The sequence below is a fragment of the Drosophila kikkawai genome, unplaced genomic scaffold (assembly GCF_030179895.1).
Source record: "Drosophila kikkawai strain 14028-0561.14 unplaced genomic scaffold, DkikHiC1v2 scaffold_292, whole genome shotgun sequence".
In the NCBI taxonomy this organism is placed as follows: domain Eukaryota; kingdom Metazoa; phylum Arthropoda; class Insecta; order Diptera; family Drosophilidae; genus Drosophila; species Drosophila kikkawai.
Window position 1 is genome coordinate 1 of NW_027222638.1, and position 22,772 is coordinate 22,772.

The 22,772-nt window shown below is 39.2% G+C and overlaps 1 long non-coding RNA gene across 1 annotated transcript; it reads left to right on the forward strand.

Moving 5' to 3' along the window:
* Nucleotides 1-7,313: 7,313 nt before the first annotated feature.
* LOC138929533 (uncharacterized) lies at nucleotides 7,314-8,265 on the forward strand. The gene is made up of 3 exons (XR_011445799.1): nucleotides 7,314-7,655; nucleotides 7,707-7,862; nucleotides 7,919-8,265. It is a non-coding gene; the product is annotated as an uncharacterized lncRNA (long non-coding RNA).
* The last annotated feature ends 14,507 nt before the right edge of the window (nucleotides 8,266-22,772 follow it).

Consider the following 22,772-nt stretch of genomic DNA (forward strand, 5'->3'; position numbering starts at 1 on the left):
CGACACGGCAATCTTTGGCAGCCGGTAGATTGGCGTTTGTTGATGGCCTTTTTCAACCGATGCCGAAATAGCAGTGGGATTAGGGTCCGGAGCACATGTGCATATGCTCTCTTGTATATTTTCCCTGCTGGGTTCGGGACCAACTTCTCAGCTTGACGACTCCAATAGAAAAGATCGAAGCCAGAAGCTGGAGACCCGAAGAACCCTTCACCGATTTGCACTTCGGTATTCACCAGCTGGTGGTTTTAACTGTCATTTTTAAGACGTTGCCAGATAAGAGGTCGATACTAATTATCGCTACTATTTTTAGGCGCGTATCATTTTAATTTAAAAAAAAAAATACTAAAAAGTTTTTATATGGGTCCATTACAGATTCTGGCTGCAGTCACAAGTACCTCTTCCAGTGCGGAGGTGGAGGAGTCGATGTCGGTTTCAGTATTGAGCTGGGGGGCTAGCTCAATGTGGGAACTCACATACTTTTTGTATTTCATCCAATTGGTTCTGTCAGCCTATAGGGGCGTCAGCCTATAGGGGCGATCCGTAGTTTCTGGGCTTTGAAGGAGGGTTATCAACAGCGGCGAGTGATCTGAAGAAAGGTCTGGAAGGGCCTTGGCGTTTATTAAATTTCGTGGGATGTTTTTTGTCACCGCGAAGTCAATTAGATCGGGTATCTTTCTGGGGTCTGCTGGCCAATATGTGGGGCTACCAGGGGAAACGTAGTCCAGCTTATTTCTCACATTGATGAGAGCGTTGTACAGTTGTCTTCCCTTGGGGGTCACGAGGCGGGATCCCCAATGCGTATGCTTGGCGTTGTAATCTCCTGCAGCTATAAATCGATCTCCAAGTGAGTTGTAAAAATCCATGAATTGACCTTCAGAGATTGTAAAGCGAGGTGGGCAGTAGACAGCAGCAATGCAAAGGTTGCCGTTACCTGACTGCACTTTAATGGACGTAGCTTGCAGGTAATTTGTTGCAAACCTTTGGTGGAAGTGGTGTTTGATGCGTTCTCTGATAAGGATGCCGGTCCCGCCGTGGGCTTTACCATCTGCATGATCTGTGCGGTAGAAGGTATAACCTCTTATATGAAAGTTGTATCTGCTTGTGAGGTGCGTTTCAACCAGTAGCATGCCGTCGATGTGGTTTTCGTTTAGAAATTGTGTTAGTTCAAGTTTATGCCGTGAGACGCCATTGGCATTCCACGTGGATATACGTAGATTGGACATTGATTATTTTGACTGTTGTGCTACGAGCAGCTGTATCACCATATTCTGATTCTGGACGAGCGTTTGCATGGTCGTTTTCATAAATGACATGAGTTCCATCATGCTTTGTTGCATGGTCACCATCATGGATTCCATGTTGTTTTGTGGCTGCTCTGGGGCCTGCTGAGCATTTACTGAGTTTGAGGGGAGTGGATTTTGCATACCTGTCCGTAGAGCTTCGGCGTAGGAGATGCCCGTGGGGGCATTTAGCGGACCAAAAGAAGATCTGGCTGCTTTGGCAAAAAATACATCTGGAGTAGTTTTTGAATTAAAATACACATTTTGTGTATTTTGTTGGCGTGTAGCTGTCGCTCTTCGCATGCGACTCTTCAGCTCCTTGTAGACCTCACAGCCTCTGTAGTTAGCTGTATGGTTTCCTCCGCAGTTTCCACATTTTTTCGTGTTGGGGTCTTCTTTGTTCGCAGGGCAGTGTGCGGAGTTGTGGAAGTCTCCACAGACTACGCAGACTGACCGAAGGGTGCAGTATGTCCTTGTATGACCATACTCCTGGCAATTCGTGCATTGCACAGGACCGTTGCGTTTGTGAGGTTCTTCCACGGTGATTCTTCGATGCAGTAGGAACTGCAACTTGTAGATCGGGTGAACTTCATTCTTCTTTAGGGCTTTACTGTCTGGCTCAAGTTCGACTTTGAAAAGAGGTTGCGGCTTTTTGTTTTTGTTGATAATGTTGCTAACATTCTTGGCAAAGAAACCCTTGCCTTTCAGGGCTTCTAGTATCTCGGAGGGGGCGACATCTGGTTCAATTCCTTTCAGCACTACTTGCAGCCCCTTGCTGCTTTTTAGTTGGTAGGTGTAAAAGCTCTTTTTTGCTTCCTGCAGGTAATTAGACACAGCTCGAAAGTGTTCTTCTGTTTTGGTTTGAACTTTGGTTTCGCAGATGTTCCCTTTAATAATCGGAACAACATGAAAGTTTCCGTCCCCGACCACCGCAACAATTTTGTTGACCAGGGCGTTTGAACTTTTCTCCCTTATATATATAGGTGGGGGCTTTGGCTGTTTTTGAGTCTCCTGCTCCAGCTCTGCTTTATTATTCTCACCAGCTGCTAGCGGAGAAAATTTGTTGGTGTTGTTTGGGTCGAATCTTTTGGTGACACGGTTGATCTTACGCTTGTTACCAACCGTGTTATGGGGGCTAAGCTTACGCTTAATTTGGATGTAGCGATCCATGCCAGTCTGTATGGCCGAAACCGCTTGTTGCTTATCGGAGCTCACGGTTTTTGTTACCATTGTATTTTGCGCTGCGGCCGTTGGCACCGATTTCGCAATATTGGTCGTTGGTTTAGTTGTTGCTGCTGCTTTTGATGCGTTTGCAGAAATTGCAGCTCTGCTTGTTGTTGGTGCGTCTTCCATCGAAGCCGCTGGTGGTGGGGTTTGGCATTGGGAGCTCCAAGATGTAGGAGCTGGAATAAGTAGGGCGGGAGAGCAAGAGCGCGCTCTCGTGCCGTCGGCGGTCAGTAGAGCCGGGTTGGGCTTGGTAGACGTTTTTTCTGCTTCGATATCGCGAGTTGAGAAATAAGAGAAAACACCGTTTCTTTGGTTTACAGAGGTTCTACGCTCATTCTTTTGATCGCCGCTCATTATTTTGAGCTTGTTACGCGTGGCACAATATAAATGAACTTTGCAGCTCAAAAACACGTCTCACGCACTAGTGTCCGTATGTCATACGCACTGTAGGGCTTGGCCTAGCTGACAGTACGTAGTTTAGAGTTCCGAATTTACTTTTTCACCATGAAAAAACACTTCGAGAATAAACCCCGCGTAGCGGTCGTCCGTAAGCACGTCTGCACTCGATGAAGGTCGAATGCGAAATGAACAAATTTACAATTGAGTATGCAAATGTATTAGCCTTGTAAAAACTAATATAAATACAAACTCTGAAGTGGATACAGGCATTATTAGGTGAGTTGTGAACTTTTTGTTTACAAATTTACAATTGAGTATGCAAAAGTATTAGCCTTGTAAAAACTAATATAAATACAAATTCTGAAGTGGATACAGGCATTATTAGCTGCGCTGTGAACTTTTTGTTTACAAATTTACAATTGAGTATGCCGTGTAAAAACTAATATAAATACAAATTCGGAAGTCGATACAGGCATTATTAGCTGAGCTGTGAACTTTTTGTTTACAAATTTACAATTGAGTATGCAAATGTATTAGCCGTGTAAAAACGAATATAAATACAAATTCTGCCGTGGATACATGCATTATTAGCGGAGTTGTGAACTTTTTGTTTACAAATTTACAATTGAGTATGCAAATGTATTAGCCATGTAAAAACTAATATAAATACAAATTCTGAAGTGGATACAGGCATTATTAGCTGAGTTGTAAACTTTTTGTTTACAAATTTACAATTGAGTATGCAAATGTATTAGCCTTGTAAAAACTAATATAAATACAAATTCTGCCGTGGATACATTCATTATTAGCGGATTTGTGAACTTTTTGTTTACAAATTTACAATTGAGTATGCAAATGTATTAGCCTTGTAAAAACTAATATAAGTACAAATTCTGCCATGGATACATGCATTATTACCTGAGTTGTGAACTTTTTGTTTACAAATTTCATTATTAGCTGAGCTGTGAACTTTTTGTTTACAAATTTACAATTGAGTATGCAAATGTATTAGCCTTGTAAAAACTAATATAAATACAAATTCTGCCGTGGATACATTCATTATTAGCTGAGTTGTGAACTTTTTGTTTACAAATTCACAATTGAGTATGCAAATGTATTAGCCGTGTAAAAACTATACACATTCCTAAGTGGATACATGCATTATTAGCTGAGTTGTGAACTTTTTGTTTACAAATTTCATTATTAGCTGAGATGTGAACTTTTTGTTTACAAATTTACAATTTAGTATGCAAATGTATTAGCCTTGTAAAAACTAATATAGATACAAATTCTGAAGTGGATACAGGCATTATTAGCTGCGCTGTGAACTTTTTGTTTACAAATTTACAATTGAGTATGCCGTGTAAAAACTAATATAAATACAAATTCGGAAGTCGATACAGGCATTATTAGCTGAGCTGTGAACTTTTTGTTTACAAATTTACAATTGAGTATGCAAATGTATTAGCCATGTAAAAACTAATATAAATACGAATTCTGAAGTGGATACAGGCATTATTAGCTGAGTTGTGAACTTTTTGTTTACAAATTCACAATTGAGTATGCAAATGTATTAGCCGTGTAAAAACTATACACATTCCTAAGTGGATACATGCATTATTAGCTGAGTTGTGAACTTTTTGTTTACAAATTTCATTATTAGCTGAGATGTGAACTTTTTGTTTACAAATTTACAATTTAGTATGCAAATGTATTAGACGTGTAAAAACTATTATAAATACAAATTCTAAAGTGGATACATGCATTATTAGCTGAGATGTGAACTTTTTGTTTTCAAATTTACAATTGAGTATGCAAATGTATTAGCCGTGTAAAAACTGTTATAAATACAAATTCTGAAGTGGATACAGGCATTATTAGCTGAGTTGTGAACTTTTTGTTTACAAATTTACAATTTTTTTTTTTTTTTTTTTTTTTTAGGCTTTGCTTTTATTTATTGAATCTTCTCATTTATGAGACTAACAATAAGTGTATTAAATCTTACAATACTACCTAACTAGCAGTCATGAGACTGGTACAGAGTAAATGGCCCTGAATAATTATGGCTGGGTTGGATGGTCGTTACGTAGTAGGCGGCTTCTTCTGGAAACTCGTATCAAGTCCCTTGCTAAAGGATTTGGATGGGTGGAGAGTTTTTCCTTGTAGGACGCTTTTTGTTTTTCTATTTCGTTCTTAACTGCAGGAATGCCGAGATCCCTGTGGATGGCTTTAGTGTGGAGTTGTAGAGCAGGACCTTGTAGTCCAGGGGCGATCGGGAGTTTATGAGCCAGTGGAGGCTGGCTGGCTTTTAGTTTTAGATGAAGTTTCTTGCATTCAATATGTCTTCGCCATCTTAGGCGTCTGTCCAGGTGGACGCCCAGGTACGTTACCACGTTGACTTCGGGAATCAGTGTGCTGTTCAGGTAGAGCGGGGGGCATGTTTGTCTGTTGAGGGTGAACGTTATGTGCTTACACTTTTGTTCATTTATTTTAATACGCCAATCAGATAGCCACTTCTCGACTACCTTGAGGTGGTTGGCGAGCTGGGCTGTTGCACGGACTGGGCATCTGGAACGGCTGATGATCGCAGTGTCATCAGCGAAAGTGGATAATAGTAGTTAAATAAGCCTGGTTTCGGGACCTTTGATGTCGGTAAAAAGGGTAATAAAAATGCAATTAATGGATTAGCTGTCAAAATTAGAGTGGTTTAGATAATAAAAATGCACTTAGTTAGGGGGAGATATGAACCTGTCATAAGAGGGGGTAATAAAGATGGAATAAATTAGGGTCAGTGCATGTAAAAGGACACTTCAGATCAAGTGTTCAAGGGATTCCCACAGGGATATGGATACGAGTGCGAATGCAACGGAGCGATCCCGGTAGCGACCCCGGATCGATGCACGTGCACCGACGACCCCTCACTTAGAGGGTGAGGCAATTGAAAAAGGGCGCACCGGGGAGATCCTGCTCCGACAGGAGTGATCCTGACCCACACGTGTACGTTCACCCACTTAAGGCAATTGAAAAAGGGCGCACGGCGGCGGTCCTGCTCCGCCCGGAGTGATCCTGAGCATCCCGTGTACGTTCACCCACGATCCTCGTTTGAAAAAGGGACAGGGTGTAAGTGAACAAGGGCGCCAGACGTGAACGTTCAGGCAACATCCTCACTTGATAAAGGGACGGGGTGTAAGTGAACAAGGGCGCCAGACGTGAACGTTCAGGCAACATCCTCACTTGATAAAGGGACGGGGTGTAAGTGAACAAGGGCGCCAGAGTCGAAACATGTTCCCACCCACGACTCAGGACTGTGATTTTCCCTGTGAGATACCTCACTTGATAAAGGTCACTTGTTTTCCCACTGAAGGGCCGCTGGAAAGAGGATCAGAGCAGTCAAATTTTCCCACCCTCATCCCACCTACACTAGATCAAGTGCGTCCAACAACCTGCTCAATTAGCTTACCAAAAATCTGGATGGGTGAAGGATGCACTTGTAACGGTTTCTCAACACTCTGTGCAATGTGAAACACCCCATCCACCCAAACTCAAATCCACAGTCAATCTGAAAAGTAAAGGCTGCAAAAGAAATATCCCATATCCCATTTCCACCATTAAAAAAATACTATCTATTTATTTATTTATTTTTTTTTTTTTATAAATATAATTTTATTTTCAAGTATAATAATCAAAAGCGATGTTCCAAATTGACATACATTTTCATAATTTTTAATGATTTTTGTGAGCGTACAGTAAAGAAATGGCAAGCACATGTATCAACTCCATCCTCGACATTATCGTGTGCCCAACAACAAGATGTGAAATGTTGTCCATGAATATTAGAAACCAGCGGTGTATCAGCCATCCTTTTATAAAAATATTTGAGCGACTCCTCCAGATATTGCTCATGTTCGGTGAAAATTTGATGTTTAAACATTTTCATGAAATTATTTATTTTTATTACAAGTTGTTGAATGCTATTACTGGTTGAGATGATGTCTTTGTTTTTTAGTGCTAGCATTTTGATGGATCCGTGTACGTCTACTTGCAATGAATTAAAAAATTTAAATGAAGTAATCCTTTCCAAATTGTTAGACGATACGTTGAACCAATCCAGTTAGTGGCGAGTATTCAACTAGTCGATCATGGATGAGAAGGCAATATGCCTTTGTATTTATCTCACTCGCAACAGTTAGCTCAGTGGAAATTTTTATATCAGTCGCTCCTGATTTGACACTCTCGTTCTGGTATGAGAGATCAACAACCACAATAGGAGCCTTCGACATGAATTCCATCGGAGATAAAAGAGCTCGGGGTTCTCGATTGTAATATCTCTCTTGAAATTTTGTATACATGTCATACAAGACAGCAAACCGATTCTCATTATATTTAACATTCAAATCCTCATAGGGATATACTTCAGAATTAAGATATACCTTTGCATTTCTCAAATTGTTTGTAATTAGTTCTCCATTCAATGTAAATGCAATAACAGCAAAACGTGGACGTTCTCTGTTTGCAGACATCTTGACATTCCATATATGATGTGTTCCCTGAACCAATGTCGGATTTATATAACAATCCCAACTCCGGAATGCGAGTGGGAGGCTAGCTCCACTCTTTACTACATTAAACATTTTAATTTTAGCACTGTCACTTGGAACGATGTGGGGGATCTTCCAACTTATACTATTTATAGCAATGTTATGGATTTTTCCATCAACATTTTTCACAAACATATCATCAGGGTTTTTCGTAAGTAACAGAACGAGCTCATGTTTACAGTTTAAGACGACTTTCTTATAGTCTTCAGCGAACCCCATCAACATTTTTAAAGGTACAGAAAAACTGAAATGTCCTCCAGAAGGGATATTGTCCCCGCCACTCCACCCCGCATTGCGATAAGCCGCTCCTTCCTGTTGGCCGACTGAGAGAAAGTTCTTAATAGTCGTTGTTATTCCAGTAAAACGCGTCCTATCCAATTCACAGCCATTCAACTCATATCTTATTTCATCCAGAAAATAGGCCATGCAATTATTTTTGAGCAAACCGCTAACGCCATTTGTACTAGTCGTTCCTGTATTTGAGTCAATAATTTTGCTAAGCGTTCCTTCAAAATGGAGAAAACTTTCACATGGAAGGACATACAAATCTTGGTTTTGCAAACTGATCCGTACTTCATCATTTGCTTTGAAGTTCTGCTGATATGGATAATATGAATGAAACTCTTTTTTAATAATAGATTCATCGTTAGCAGGCTTTTCCTGGACATAAAAGATCTCATTCATTTGAATATTAGTTGATAAACTTTATTTAATATTAAATCCCAACGATTTCAAAATCAATTTATTTTTTAATGTGAGGGCCGGGCGTTGATGTGAAGATGATGGTGCTTTCACTTCAGCTTTAGATTTGATAATGTTATCAAAATATCGATGAGTACCCCTTTTATTGTAAATAATCATTCTGTCGGTCGTAAGTGGAGACGGATTGATACAGTTTCTCCACGCAAATTAACTAAATCTCCGTCCTGATCAGTTATCCGTATTTCTAGTGTGCTTATTTCTCTGGTGTTCACAGGCAAATAAATCAAATTTCGTGGTGTTATGTTCATTTTATATCCAGGGGGGACATTGATTCCAAATTCATGAAGCACATGATTTGGTTTATTCCCTACATATGACCCGCTTATAATGTTGCATTCCAATCTAACAGAATTTATTTTTAAAATATGTAGTGGCCAGTGTACCCGAAAGAGAACAGAAGTTAACATTAATACAAATTATTAAATTCTGTTCGAACACAAACAAAACCACTGTTCGGCATACTGGGGTTAATAAAAAGCTCGTACAAGCTTTCAGAAGGAGACGCTACGCAATCTAGTGGTCCCTTTCGCACCTCAGTTGTCGCATTCTTTGCCTGGAAAGGTCCCGTTAAAGCTCGCTCGACTTGCGCCTTGGCAAAAGTTTCAGCGACCACGCGATCATTCAAATTTTTCCACTTCGAGACGACAGACGTAATTGCTCTAAATCCAGTGAAAACGTGAATTAAAAACCCACGTGCCGTGTTTAAACAATTATAAAACCTTCTCAGACCAACAAAAGTGTATTCTACAAGCAAAATTAATCGAATGCGAGGATTGAGATAGGTCAGTGGCTGTGTGTGTTGAGAGTGCGTCGAAGGAGCGAGAGAGTGCGAAAACCGCAGCTCTGGGATCGTCGGAGAAAATATAATAAATTGAGCAAAATTCAGAACAAGGTAAATAAAACCCAGAAAAGTGCTTGTTTAGGCAGCAACTGACCTCTAGTTTTTACCCAAATTCAAGGTACTATTGGTTCCCTTCGTTTGCCTACGTACAGCCACGCCACGCGGTGTACACCTACATACACACACACACGCGGCATAGGCATTTTTGCTACGTGCATACATATGCATAAACGTATGCATGGGCAATGCGATTGGGACCGCTAACTGTAGTTCGCCACGAGTTTTCTTCAGTGTACCGGCGCACAGACGTGTATAGCAAACGAGAAGAGAAACACACAGAGAAGGAAGAACACGCTGGGTAATAGAAGAAAAGAAAACTGACCTACGACAATCGGCGTGAGTACAGCTACATATGTCACGGATATAGGGTGCCTCAGAACGAGAACGTGAGAGAAACAGAAAGAGAACCGAAACACCCGATGCCGCTGCTGCTGATGGCTGGAGCTGCATAAGAACCAACGTTCAATTAGATTTGTATTTTTATTAACATTAGTTTGAGCATTATTAAATGAAGACGTAGCCATGTAGTTATCCACCTATATATATCTATTCAACGTAGTTTTAAGTCGAAAAGGCACCGAGCGAATTGAACGAGAATTGAAGTTGAAAGAAGTTCGATTGAACTTAGAATTAATTGAACACGATCTTGTCGAATAGAAATTGAAATTGAAATGAAGAATTATTGATGATAATTGAAACTGAATAATTGAACAATAATTGAAAGTTAATTGAAAAGAAAAATCTTGAAATGAAGCGTTAAAAATTTAGTTCTAGTTTTGTTTAAATACGATCGACTATAGATATGAGGCGAACCTGGTTCTAGATATGCCTGCAAATACCCTTTCTTAACCTATATTTTAATTTAAAATACGTTATTGATATCTTCTTCGCAACTACACTGACATTTATATATATAATTATCCATGATATAACTAACCATTGACTTACAGCCATGTAGCGGTTCATTGGGCCCAACGAGCTTCTCGGCGACAACAATGAGGTAACAAATCATAATGGTATTTGGTTAATAATTTGGTATCTACAGTATATTTAGAGAGGGATCGTTTGATTCGTATTTCTAAATAAGAGGATCGATATGGATTGTTGCTAGCGATTAAATATAGAGATATAAAACCCTAATTCGTAATCAAATGTAGAAATTAAGAGACTTTCGCGTTTAAGGAGAGCTTATTAGTTTAAAAAAAGATGATTTAAGATTGAGATTCGATCGATATGGAGACTTTAGTTATTTTGTTTGATATATATTGATAGGAATAAGTTGATATGATTTTGTAAATAAATAAGAACTGTCCTAGTACATAATGCCGTTGAAATATCAAGAGTAATGCGTTAATTTCATTATTTTAGGGGGAATGTAAACAATGTTCCACACATTTCCAAAGGTAGGGAGGGTATAGAGGAACGAGTGATCATAACTTCTCGATCACTCCCAAAGGACAACGTTCACCAAGTTCACTGTCATCGTTTACACCGTTTGGGGATACCATCTGATGCAATTCTCTTGTTTGTTTTTATTCATTGTAACGTAGGTTCAGTCAAGTGCACTTATCTTTTTATATATGACTGGTGAGCACAAGGAAGTTATAGGGATAGGAAGGACCCCGACCCCAATACCGGCGAGCTGAGCGCAGAGCGCAGTATAGTGCACGAAAACCCGATTCCCTTTCCAGCCGAGGCTGAACCCGAAGACACTTTACAGCCGTACCAGAAGTTAAATCATTATAAAAATGGCGCCCAACGTGAGAGGCCTCGACGAGGATCTGTCAGGACGAAGGACTCGTTCTAGTACTCCACGTATTAGCTCTGTTAATAACCCTTTTCAATTGTAGTATTGGCAGTATGATAGGATAAGTGAAAGTCAGCTGGAGGAATAGGAGTCTTCACTTAAAATAAACATGGTGAGAACTACCCCGGAAGACCTCACACACTCCTTCGAATGTTTGTTAGGTAGTTCAGGTATCTGAGTGATGGAACGAGCAATTGCAATTCAATAATTTGGATTGATTGACCTCGCCAGATCAGGACATTTAACAAGTAATCAATGAGAGTTATTGCTTTATACCTGGAAAATACGATCTTAGAGATAATCTTTGAGATTCGACTGTATAATCCAATAAATCGCAGCAATTTATAGTTTTTGTCTGTAGCGAGGAAAGTGACTTGGTGTATCTTGATATGGATATTGGCATTTATGGAACGGACAGATATATTAATTTTGATTTTATAAACCTGAAAGAGAAGTAGAGCAACAAGATGGAAAGCAATGATAATAGTATCGGAAATATTCTAAATAATCCAGAGTTTTGTCGAATTTGTCATGTTAGGCTCGAGAAAAGCCAGTTGGTTGCAACAACCCCATGTAAACATTCATTCCACCATGCTTGCTTGACAAATTGGCTTAGAAGCTCTCCTGCTTGTCCTACTTGTCGCGCTCTTTGTACTACAGAACTACTTACGATTGATAATGTAGATCTGCAGACCGAATTGTTGGATGCAGAACAGTCTGAACGCGCAGCTGTGGGAAATATACCTTCAGAGGCCGGAGATTCAAACGGAGAACGACTCTCAATAGAAGGAACTGAATCCCGAAGAGGCAGAGGTCGAGGCCGAGGTATTAATGCAAGACAGGGCGTAACTACTAGATCCATGCAAAGAAACGGGATCGAACCTTTAGAGACATCTAGACGTACGCAAGAACCATCCAATAGTATGGATAAACAGGAAATTATTAACGTAATTAAATCCGTCGTAGGGTCTCAACAAAGAACTCTGTTGGAAAAGCTTACAGAACACATCAATGCGACCTTGCATATCCAGCAAAGTCAAATGGGAAGGCAAGCTAGTAGCGAAGAGAGCGGTGCAAGGCTTCGTTCCGCACCTAATGATCAGGCTATCACAGCCTTACAGGATAATGAATTGAGAAACTCGACACAGAGGTCGTCAGTTAATATTTCTTCAAATAAGGTTGGACAAGTTATCCACGATTGGAAACTTAGGTTCGATGGTAGTAAGGAAAGTCCATCGGCTGCGGAGTTTATTTATCGAGTTAGGTCATTGACTGCTCGAACTTTAGGTAACGATTTTCAGTTAGTATGCGATCACTTGCACTTACTGTTATCTGGAAGGGCAAGTGATTGGCTATGGCAATTTCTGAGAAAGCATGAGGAGTTCACTTGGGAAACCTTTTGTTTTGCTTTTAGGGACAAATATGATGATGCAGAAGATGATGTTGACTTATGGAGAAGAATTTCTAAACGTAAACAAGGAGAGAATGAATCTTTCGATTCATATCAAGTTGGTATGGAAGAACTAGTAAATAGACTAGTGAGGTCTCTACCTGAACCGGACTTGGTTAAGCTGCTGATAGACAATTCAAAAAGTTCCCTTCGACTAGAGTTACTTCACTTAAACATTGTCTCTGTTAAGAAATTGTTAGCCGAAGTAAAGAAGCATGAAAAATTCTACAACGAAGTTCGCCAGAATTCAGCTAAGACTCCGTTCGCATATCGACGTAATATTTCTGAAATTGGTCAGGAAACAGATTGCACCGGAGATTCGCCACCAATAGTATCAGCAATCCATCGAGGCAAAATGACTTGTTGGAATTGTGATAAAGTAGGTCACCGTTGGGACGACTGCTTGGACATTAAGACCATATTTTGCTATGGGTGTGGCACCAAAAATACATATAAGCCGAATTGCTCGAAATGTAATCCTTCGGAAAACCGATCCAAGGATGTGTCGACCAGTCCACAGTACGCACATCCGAACACCAATCAGACAAACAGAACCACCAGACTAAGACACTTCATCCCGAATCCAAAGACGTCAAAACTTCGTTTGTACCTTTTCATGAAAGGATGTCAAGTTATATGAAAATTAGAAATAGAATATTCGGAGATTTAAGCACGATGTTTAAAGCTGTTAAGCCCAGAAGATCTACTCTTCGCCTGAGGAAATTTTGGAAGAATATAGTTTCTACTCGTAGGCTATTGATTTCGTCAGTACAGGGGAAGGGAGATGATCGGCTTTACACTTCCGTTCTCATCAATGACAATGTGTACAATGCTTTGTTAGACTCAGGAGCCACTGTTAGTTGTGTAGGTCATGATGCAGCTAGAACACTCTTGAGCCACCCACAAACTCGTAAGTGTTCAGGGAAAGTTAAAACCGCAAGCGGCAACCTTTGTCCTGTAAAAGGAATCTTAACATGTACCCTGACATATCGGAATATTACCGAAAACATAGACTTTTTCATTATACCCGACTTGAATCAAGAAGTTTATCTGGGAATAGATTTCTTTAGGAAATTCAAACTAGCAGAGAAGCTTGAGGAAAGCATTGCTGAACTAGACGTTGGACCTACCGAGGAAGATTTAGAATCACCAAAATTACACAAACTTTCCAGTAGTGACCTATGTAAGTTGAAAAGCGTAATTGATATTTTTCCCTCTTATGAAAGAGAAGGCTTGGGGCGAACTAATCTCATTTCTCACTCGATTGACGTCGGTGACGCTAAAGCAGTTAAGCAAAGGCACTGGCCGATCTCACCTGCACGGGAGAAAGTTATGTTCGCCGAGATTGATAACCTGTTAGCTCTTGATATAATACAACCTTCAAGTAGTCCTTGGAGCAGTAATTGTGTTATTGTTCAAAAGGGAAGTAAGGTCCGATTATGTTTGGATTCCCGCGAAGTTAATAAACATACCAGGAAGGATGCGTACCCATTACCTCAAATTGACGGTATCCTGAGTCGGTTACCTCCTGCACGGTTTATAACTGGTCTTGACATGAAACATGCTTTTTGGCAAATAACATTAGATGAGAAGTCGCGTCAGTATACAGCGTTTACTGTTCCTAACCGTCCTCTTTACCAATATAAGGTCATGCCATTCGGACTTACTAACGCACCGCAGACCTTATGCCGTTTAATGGATCATGTCATACCACCCCATCTTCGCAACCGAGTTTTTGTATATCTCGATGACTTATTAGTCTTATCAGACGATTTTGATTCGCACTTGGTTCTCCTGCAAGAAATAGCACTCTGTTTAAGGAAGGCCAATATCACAATTAATGTAGGAAAATCTAAGTTCTGCATGAGAGAAATTAAATATCTTGGATTTTTGATTTCTGACGGACAGATCAAGACCGATCCGTCTAAGATTCAGGCTATCAATGAGTTTCCGCTCCCAACAACAGTGAAACAACTACGTCGATTCTTAGGCTTATCCGGTTGGTATAGGAGATTTGTAGATAATTATGCAACGGTTAGTTATCCTCTGACGGAGATGATTAAGAAGAATAAGACTTCTTTAGTTTGGGATAACGATGCTAAAACCGCCTTTGAGGAATTGAAACGGAGATTGACAACCGCTCCCATCTTGGTAACACCAAATTTCTCGAAGCCATTCGTTTTGTTGTGTGATGCTAGTTCATTCGGCTTGGGTTGCGTTCTCGCACAGCGAAATGAGGAAGGATTCGAAATGCCAATTGGATACATGTCATGCAAGTTATCCAAAGCACAAAGGAATTATTCCGTTACAGAACTAGAGTGTTTGGCTGTTATAAAGGGAATCAAAAAGTTTCGCGCGTACATCGAGGGTCAAGACTTTTTGGTAATTACGGATCATGCCGCACTTCAGTGGCTCATGAGACAAAAAGATTTGTCAGGAAGACTTGCCCGATGGGCTATCCAATTACAAGGTTTTGATTTCCGCATAGAGCATCGAAAGGGCTCTCAGAATGTTATTGCTGACACGCTTTCAAGACAGAACGAGTCAGTAGAGGAATTCGAAGAACTAGGTCCGATTATCGATTTGGAATCGGAAGAGTTTCGTTCGTTTGAATATCTAGATTTGATTGATCGCATTCGTGCGAATCAAGAAAAATTTCCTGATCTTAAAGTGACAGACGGATATGTTTACAAAAGAACGGAAGCCGTTACTAACGAAACTGAGGCTGACGATAGTTTGTGGAAACTATGGGTACCTTCAAAGTTAACCCAAAGTATCCTTCAACGAGCTCATAATCCTCCAACCGCTTCACATTGTGGCATAGGAAAAATGATAGAAAAGCTTAAAAGGTATCTGTTTTGGCCAAAAATGCTTATACAAATTCGAGAGTATGTACAAGCTTGTTCGACTTGTAAACAAACCAAGAGTCCGAACATAGTACTTCGTCCTCCGATGGGAAAACCTAGGCAAACAGAGAGACCATTCCAACGACTGTATATGGATCTGTTAGGTCCATACCCGCGTTCGAAAGCAGGCAACATAGGATTGTTGATCATAGTGGATCAATTTACTAAATTTCATTTCCTCTGTCCGTTGAAAAGATTTACATCGGAAAAGATTTGTGAATACCTGGAGAATTCAATTTTGTTTACTTTCGGAGTTCCAGAGTCGATATTAACTGACAATGGATCGCAATTTCGTTCAGGATTTTTCGAATCATTTCTAACCCGATATTCAATTAAGCACATATGCACGGCTGTTTATTCTCCTCAAATCAACGCAAGCGAGAGATTAAATCGTTCGATTTTGGCGGCGATTCGAGCTTACGTGGGTAAAGATCACACAACCTGGGATCAGAATTTGAATGAGATAAATGGTGCTCTTCGATCTAGTTTGCACACCACGACAGGATATTCACCGTATTTTCTGACGTTTGGTCAAAACATGATTTTGAATGGCAAGGACTACGAACTGCTCAGAAAACTTAATTTGATTTCAGACGATGTTCGCATAATGTACCCCAATGCATTACAAATGGCAAGATATACAGCACAGCTGAACACGGCCAAATCACACGAAGCCAATGCAAAAATTTACAACTTGAGAAGCAGAAATATCCAATTTCAAGTTGGAGACAAGGTCTTCGTTCGAAACTTTTCGCAAAGCAACGCCAGCAAACAATTTAGCCACAAACTTGCTAACGTGTTCGTACCAGCAACCATAGCCAGAAAACTGAGTCCAGCATATTATGAATTATTTGGTGAAAATGGAAAGAAAATAGGCGTATATCACGCCAAAGATATACAAACCAGGTAGTACACTATCCTTTTTCAGATTACGATTCCTGTCGAAACTCGGGAACATAATCTGTGGTTGTAGTGGCCAGTGTACCCGAAAGAGAACAGAAGTTAACATTAATACAAATTATTAAATTCTGTTCGAACACAAACAAAACCACTGTTCGGCATACTGGGGTTAATAAAAAGCTCGTACAAGCTTTCAGAAGGAGACGCTACGCAATCTAGTGGTCCCTTTCGCACCTCAGTTGTCGCATTCTTTGCCTGGAAAGGTCCCGTTAAAGCTCGCTCGACTTGCGCCTTGGCAAAAGTTTCAGCGACCACGCGATCATTCAAATTTTTCCACTTCGAGACGACAGACGTAATTGCTCTAAATCCAGTGAAAACGTGAATTAAAAACCCACGTGCCGTGTTTAAACAATTATAAAACCTTCTCAGACCAACAAAAGTGTATTCTACAAGCAAAATTAATCGAATGCGAGGATTGAGATAGGTCAGTGGCTGTGTGTGTTGAGAGTGCGTCGAAGGAGCGAGAGAGTGCGAAAACCGCAGCTCTGGGATCGTCGGAGAAAATATAATAAATTGAGCAAAATTCAGAACAAGGTAAATAAAACCCAGAAAAGTGCTTGTTTAGGCAGCAACTGACCTCTAGTTTTTACCCAAATTCAAGGTACTATTGGTTCCCTTCGTTTGCCTACGTACAGCCACGCCACGCGGTGTACACCTACATACACACACACACGCGGCATAGGCATTTTTGCTACGTGCATACATATGCATAAACGTATGCATGGGCAATGCGATTGGGACCGCTAACTGTAGTTCGCCACGAGTTTTCTTCAGTGTACCGGCGCACAGACGTGTATAGCAAACGAGAAGAGAAACACACAGAGAAGGAAGAACACGCTGGGTAATAGAAGAAAAGAAAACTGACCTACGACAATCGGCGTGAGTACAGCTACATATGTCACGGATATAGGGTGCCTCAGAACGAGAACGTGAGAGAAACAGAAAGAGAACCGAAACACCCGATGCCGCTGCTGCTGATGGCTGGAGCTGCATAAGAACCAACGTTCAATTAGATTTGTATTTTTATTAACATTAGTTTGAGCATTATTAAATGAAGACGTAGCCATGTAGTTATCCACCTATATATATCTATTCAACGTAGTTTTAAGTCGAAAAGGCACCGAGCGAATTGAACGAGAATTGAAGTTGAAAGAAGTTCGATTGAACTTAGAATTAATTGAACACGATCTTGTCGAATAGAAATTGAAATTGAAATGAAGAATTATTGATGATAATTGAAACTGAATAATTGAACAATAATTGAAAGTTAATTGAAAAGAAAAATCTTGAAATGAAGCGTTAAAAATTTAGTTCTAGTTTTGTTTAAATACGATCGACTATAGATATGAGGCGAACCTGGTTCTAGATATGCCTGCAAATACCCTTTCTTAACCTATATTTTAATTTAAAATACGTTATTGATATCTTCTTCGCAACTACACTGACATTTATATATATAATTATCCATGATATAACTAACCATTGACTTACAGCCATGTAGCGGTTCATTGGGCCCAACGAGCTTCTCGGCGACAACAATGAGGTAACAAATCATAATGGTATTTGGTTAATAATTTGGTATCTACAGTATATTTAGAGAGGGATCGTTTGATTCGTATTTCTAAATAAGAGGATCGATATGGATTGTTGCTAGCGATTAAATATAGAGATATAAAACCCTAATTCGTAATCAAATGTAGAAATTAAGAGACTTTCGCGTTTAAGGAGAGCTTATTAGTTTAAAAAAAGATGATTTAAGATTGAGATTCGATCGATATGGAGACTTTAGTTATTTTGTTTGATATATATTGATAGGAATAAGTTGATATGATTTTGTAAATAAATAAGAACTGTCCTAGTACATAATGCCGTTGAAATATCAAGAGTAATGCGTTAATTTCATTATTTTAGGGGGAATGTAAACAATGTTCCACACATTTCCAAAGGTAGGGAGGGTATAGAGGAACGAGTGATCATAACTTCTCGATCACTCCCAAAGGACAACGTTCACCAAGTTCACTGTCATCGTTTACACCGTTTGGGGATACCATCTGATGCAATTCTCTTGTTTGTTTTTATTCATTGTAACGTAGGTTCAGTCAAGTGCACTTATCTTTTTATATATGACTGGTGAGCACAAGGAAGTTATAGGGATAGGAAGGACCCCGACCCCAATACCGGCGAGCTGAGCGCAGAGCGCAGTATAGTGCACGAAAACCCGATTCCCTTTCCAGCCGAGGCTGAACCCGAAGACACTTTACAGCCGTACCAGAAGTTAAATCATTATAAATATTGACGGGATTATCCGAGATGTAAACTTCTTTCTCATGTGGTCTTAATTTTCGTTTATTAAATCCGAATAAACGACCAATTGAACGTTCATGATTAAAATATACGGTCTCATTTTTAGTAATAACTTGAACTTGTAAAGTGTTGATATTACACTCTATTTTTATACTGTCTTGAAGCTCATACTCCTTGAGCTTATTAATAATATATTTTGAAATATCATCAAACTCATATGAGCCAATTGGTATTTCAATGACTTTGTTCCCAATATGAAATAAGTTGTTCCCCTTATCAACATTCGGTATAGAATTGAATGTATAAAAATCAATTAGAGTACATTCATAATTACGTTTTAGCTCAATTTGTGGGAAAAAATTCTCGCTAAGTACAGATGTATTCCCATTTAGAGCTATTGTCAATGATGTAGTCATTATGATGCTTGAGTCTGAACTGACTTTATTCACAATAATATTATTATATTTATATTATCATTATTATTTATTCAAGTATAATAAATTGATCGAATCCTTTTCTATATCGTCCAGCTTTCATATCATCGTCTTTAGAGATTACAAGAAATCCAAATTTATCGTCCCAACACTTTCGTGAAATTTCCATGAATGTTTCAAAATTCATATCAAAATGAACATGATCTCGATATATGTGACGAAGGTTCATATCGTCCTGCTTAAACATTATAATAAAATTTGCATTATCTCGTATTAAATGTTTTGGAATATGTGTATACGTTTGACATAAATAGAATGAATCAATATTTCTATGTCGCCCCATACAAAAATAATTGCGAATAGCAGTTTGCTTTTCACACGCTACGTCATCAAACACCATGATGGAATTGTTTTTAGCTTCCTCTGGTGGCAAAACGCTGTCATTCGCTGAAAATGTATAATATCCCATTCCTCGTATTGGTTTTACAAGTTTTTCCAAATACTCATATTTCGGTTGATATAAACTCTTTGAATACACGTATATATTTTCGAATTTCAGGCCGTTTGGGTCCTCGATTAAGGCAATCATCACATTAGTTTTTCCGCTATTGGACGGACCTACCACCAAAGCTCTGATCGTGTTTGGGAGCAGTGAACTGTGACGCCGATGTTTACTCTCCCCATCACCACCACTTTCAATGTTTTTTACTATGATTTTTTTATTTTGTCTTAATAAACGCATGTTTTAGAGATATGTACTTCATTCAAAGACAACCAGTCGTTAATTGAGGTTGATATAAAATGGGTAAACATTTTTATAATATTACCAGTCATAAATCAAATGTCAAACAGGGTACAGGTCTCATAAATAATTTAATAAACACTCTTCCCTTTGAGGCTCATATACCTGGGTATAATTACTGTGGACCTGGTACGAAGCTAGAGAAACGATTAGCTCGCGGTGATCGGGGGATCAACGGCTTAGACGAAGCTTGTAGGGAACACGATATAGCATATTCAAATACAAAGGATTTGGGGGAACGTCATAAAGCAGACTCGATTTTAATTGATAGGGCTTGGGATCGAGTAAAAGCAGCGGATAGCAGCATTAGTGAGAGGGCTGCATCATATTTTGTTACAAACATGATGAAGCTAAAAAAGAAATTTGGTATGGGAGCAAAGCAACAGAAAAAGAAAGTGGTGAAAAAATCTCTTGCATCAATCATCAAAAAGGCAACCACCGAATTGCGAAAGCATAAGCCACTTGACATATTGAATGCTGTTAAAGTGGCACGCAGTGCAGTATCGAAATCAATGGGATGTAAGAAAAATGTTGTAATTCCACGGGTAATAGCAGTTCCAAAAGTTGGTGGTTTTTTACCATTGGTACCTATTTTAACAGCCCTTAGCGCTGTGGGTAGTTTAGCGTCAGGTAGCGCTGCAATTGTAAAATCAATTAACAATGCAAAGATGGCAAAGGCACAACTTGAGGAAAACCAGAGACATAACAGAAAAATGGAATCTGTATCGTTGGGTAAAGGCTTGTACCTACAACCATACAAGAAAGGCTATGGCATATCATTTTCAAAAATTAATAATAAACAAAAATGTAATCAAAAAAACTATTAAATGAGCTACCCAAGAGAGCACTTTCCAATTTTGATATATTGAAGTTTGCCTTTAAAAATATTCCACATTTTCGGGGGGTTTATATGAGAGATGAGATACCCAAAGTACCACATTATTCCGAGTGTGGAATAATAAATTTAGCAGACTCATCATCAGAAGGAACGCATTGGGTGGCGTATTATAAGAAAGGATCAGACTCGTACTACTTTGACAGTTTTGGTAACTTGCAGCCGCCTTTAGAAATAATTAGATATTTAGGGGAAAAAATAAGATATAATTATCAGCGTTTCCAAAAATTTGGTACTTTTAACTGTGGGCATTTATGCCTTAAATTTTTGCTAGACTGTAATTCTTCCCATACCCTTCGTAACCACTTCACATGAAGTGGACACTTTGACCTTTTACAAAGCTAGACGTTCTATCCCTTGAGACCGAATACCATAGTACAAGTGGATAGCAGTGGGAGGAGAAATATGCTCCTTGGCGGGTATAAATTCAGGGACCTCGTCTAGGAAAAATATCATTCAGCGACCAGCAAGCGAGCAGCCACCAGCATCAGCAGCAACAACAGCAGCAGCAACAGCAGCATCATGAACCGTTTCACCACCACCACCACCAGCTCTACCAGCTCCGCCAGCTCCACCGACTCCAACACCGCATCCAGCTCCACCAGCTCTACCAGCTCCACCAGCTCCAACTCAACCGCCTCCAACCTCCCCACTGGGGTCACGCAGGAGGACATCGATGCCCTTTTGAGGGATATTGAGGAAGACCCTCAGATGCAGGCCTTCAACGCCTGCAGAGTGAAAAGGAAGTTTACCTTTCACAAGCTGCCGATGAATATACCGTTTTATATTTATTCGGCCAGGCGGGTGACGGGAAGGTACGGCACCAATATTATGGTCGAGCTGGATACCAGAAATGTATTCCTCCCGGAGAGGTTCTCACACCTTAGTGATGAGGTAATCCAAAACATTTCTTCAGGGTCGTATTCTCTCCAAAAGCTGAATGATGGGAACGTTATAATAGATTTAAGTACAAATTTCAATAATTAAATAAAAAAAAAATTTGATATATATATAAAAAATATTACAAATTTTTTATTGGGAAAAGGGACTTGGGAAAATTCTTTTTCAGCTTTTATATTTCAGATTAAAAATGAAAAAAAAAAAATACTAATAAATAAAAAAATAAATTTTATATATATAAAAAATATTACAAATTTTTAATTGGGAAAAGGGACTTGGGAAATTTATTTTTTTTTTCAGCCTTTATATTTCAGTTAAAAAATGAAAACAGACCTGATAAACAGATCAGGTCTGATTATCAGGTCGGTTTATCAGACCTGATACGGTTTATCAGACCTGGTAAACAGATCAGGTCTGATTATCAGGTCGGTTTATCAGACCTGATACGGTTTATCAGACCTGGTAAACAGATCAGGTCTAATTATCAGGTCGGTTTATCAGATTAGGTATATATGATCATGATTTATTAATTATTTCTCAGTGCATACCGGACTCCGAGACAGATATAACCAGTATTGTTCTTTCGATTGAAACATTCTAAAATTTCATCACAATGAACCAAAATATTTTATCACAATTGAATAAAACTCGAAATGCTTTAAAAAAAAATTTTTTTGAGCTAAAACAATTTAAAAGTCAGAATACTATGGGTTTAGAAGAAACATTTAAGCCGATAACTGAACCGCTAAATGAACTTGTTAATCATACCAAAAAAATTGAGTACAATAAACACAAAGAGAACCAATATGATAAAACTAAGATGGAGATTGAAAATAAAACTCCGCATATGAAAAAGAGGAAACTTACATTTTATACTGCGCCTAACAAAAATTCAAATGCTGAAGAAGATGAATACAATCTATCGGATTGGAGGTTGAAAAGTGCTGAAGAAGATGATTATGAGAATACTCGCAATGATAATAGAGATGATGATGATGATGATGATGATCAATTTTACTCCCAACCCGCAATAGACGATGATTTTTCATTCACACCACCCGATCACCACTTAAATAAATCACCTGCAATATCAAGCCAAACGTCTCTCCACGCACCAAGTGTATTATCAAGGCAATCCTCCCTCAAT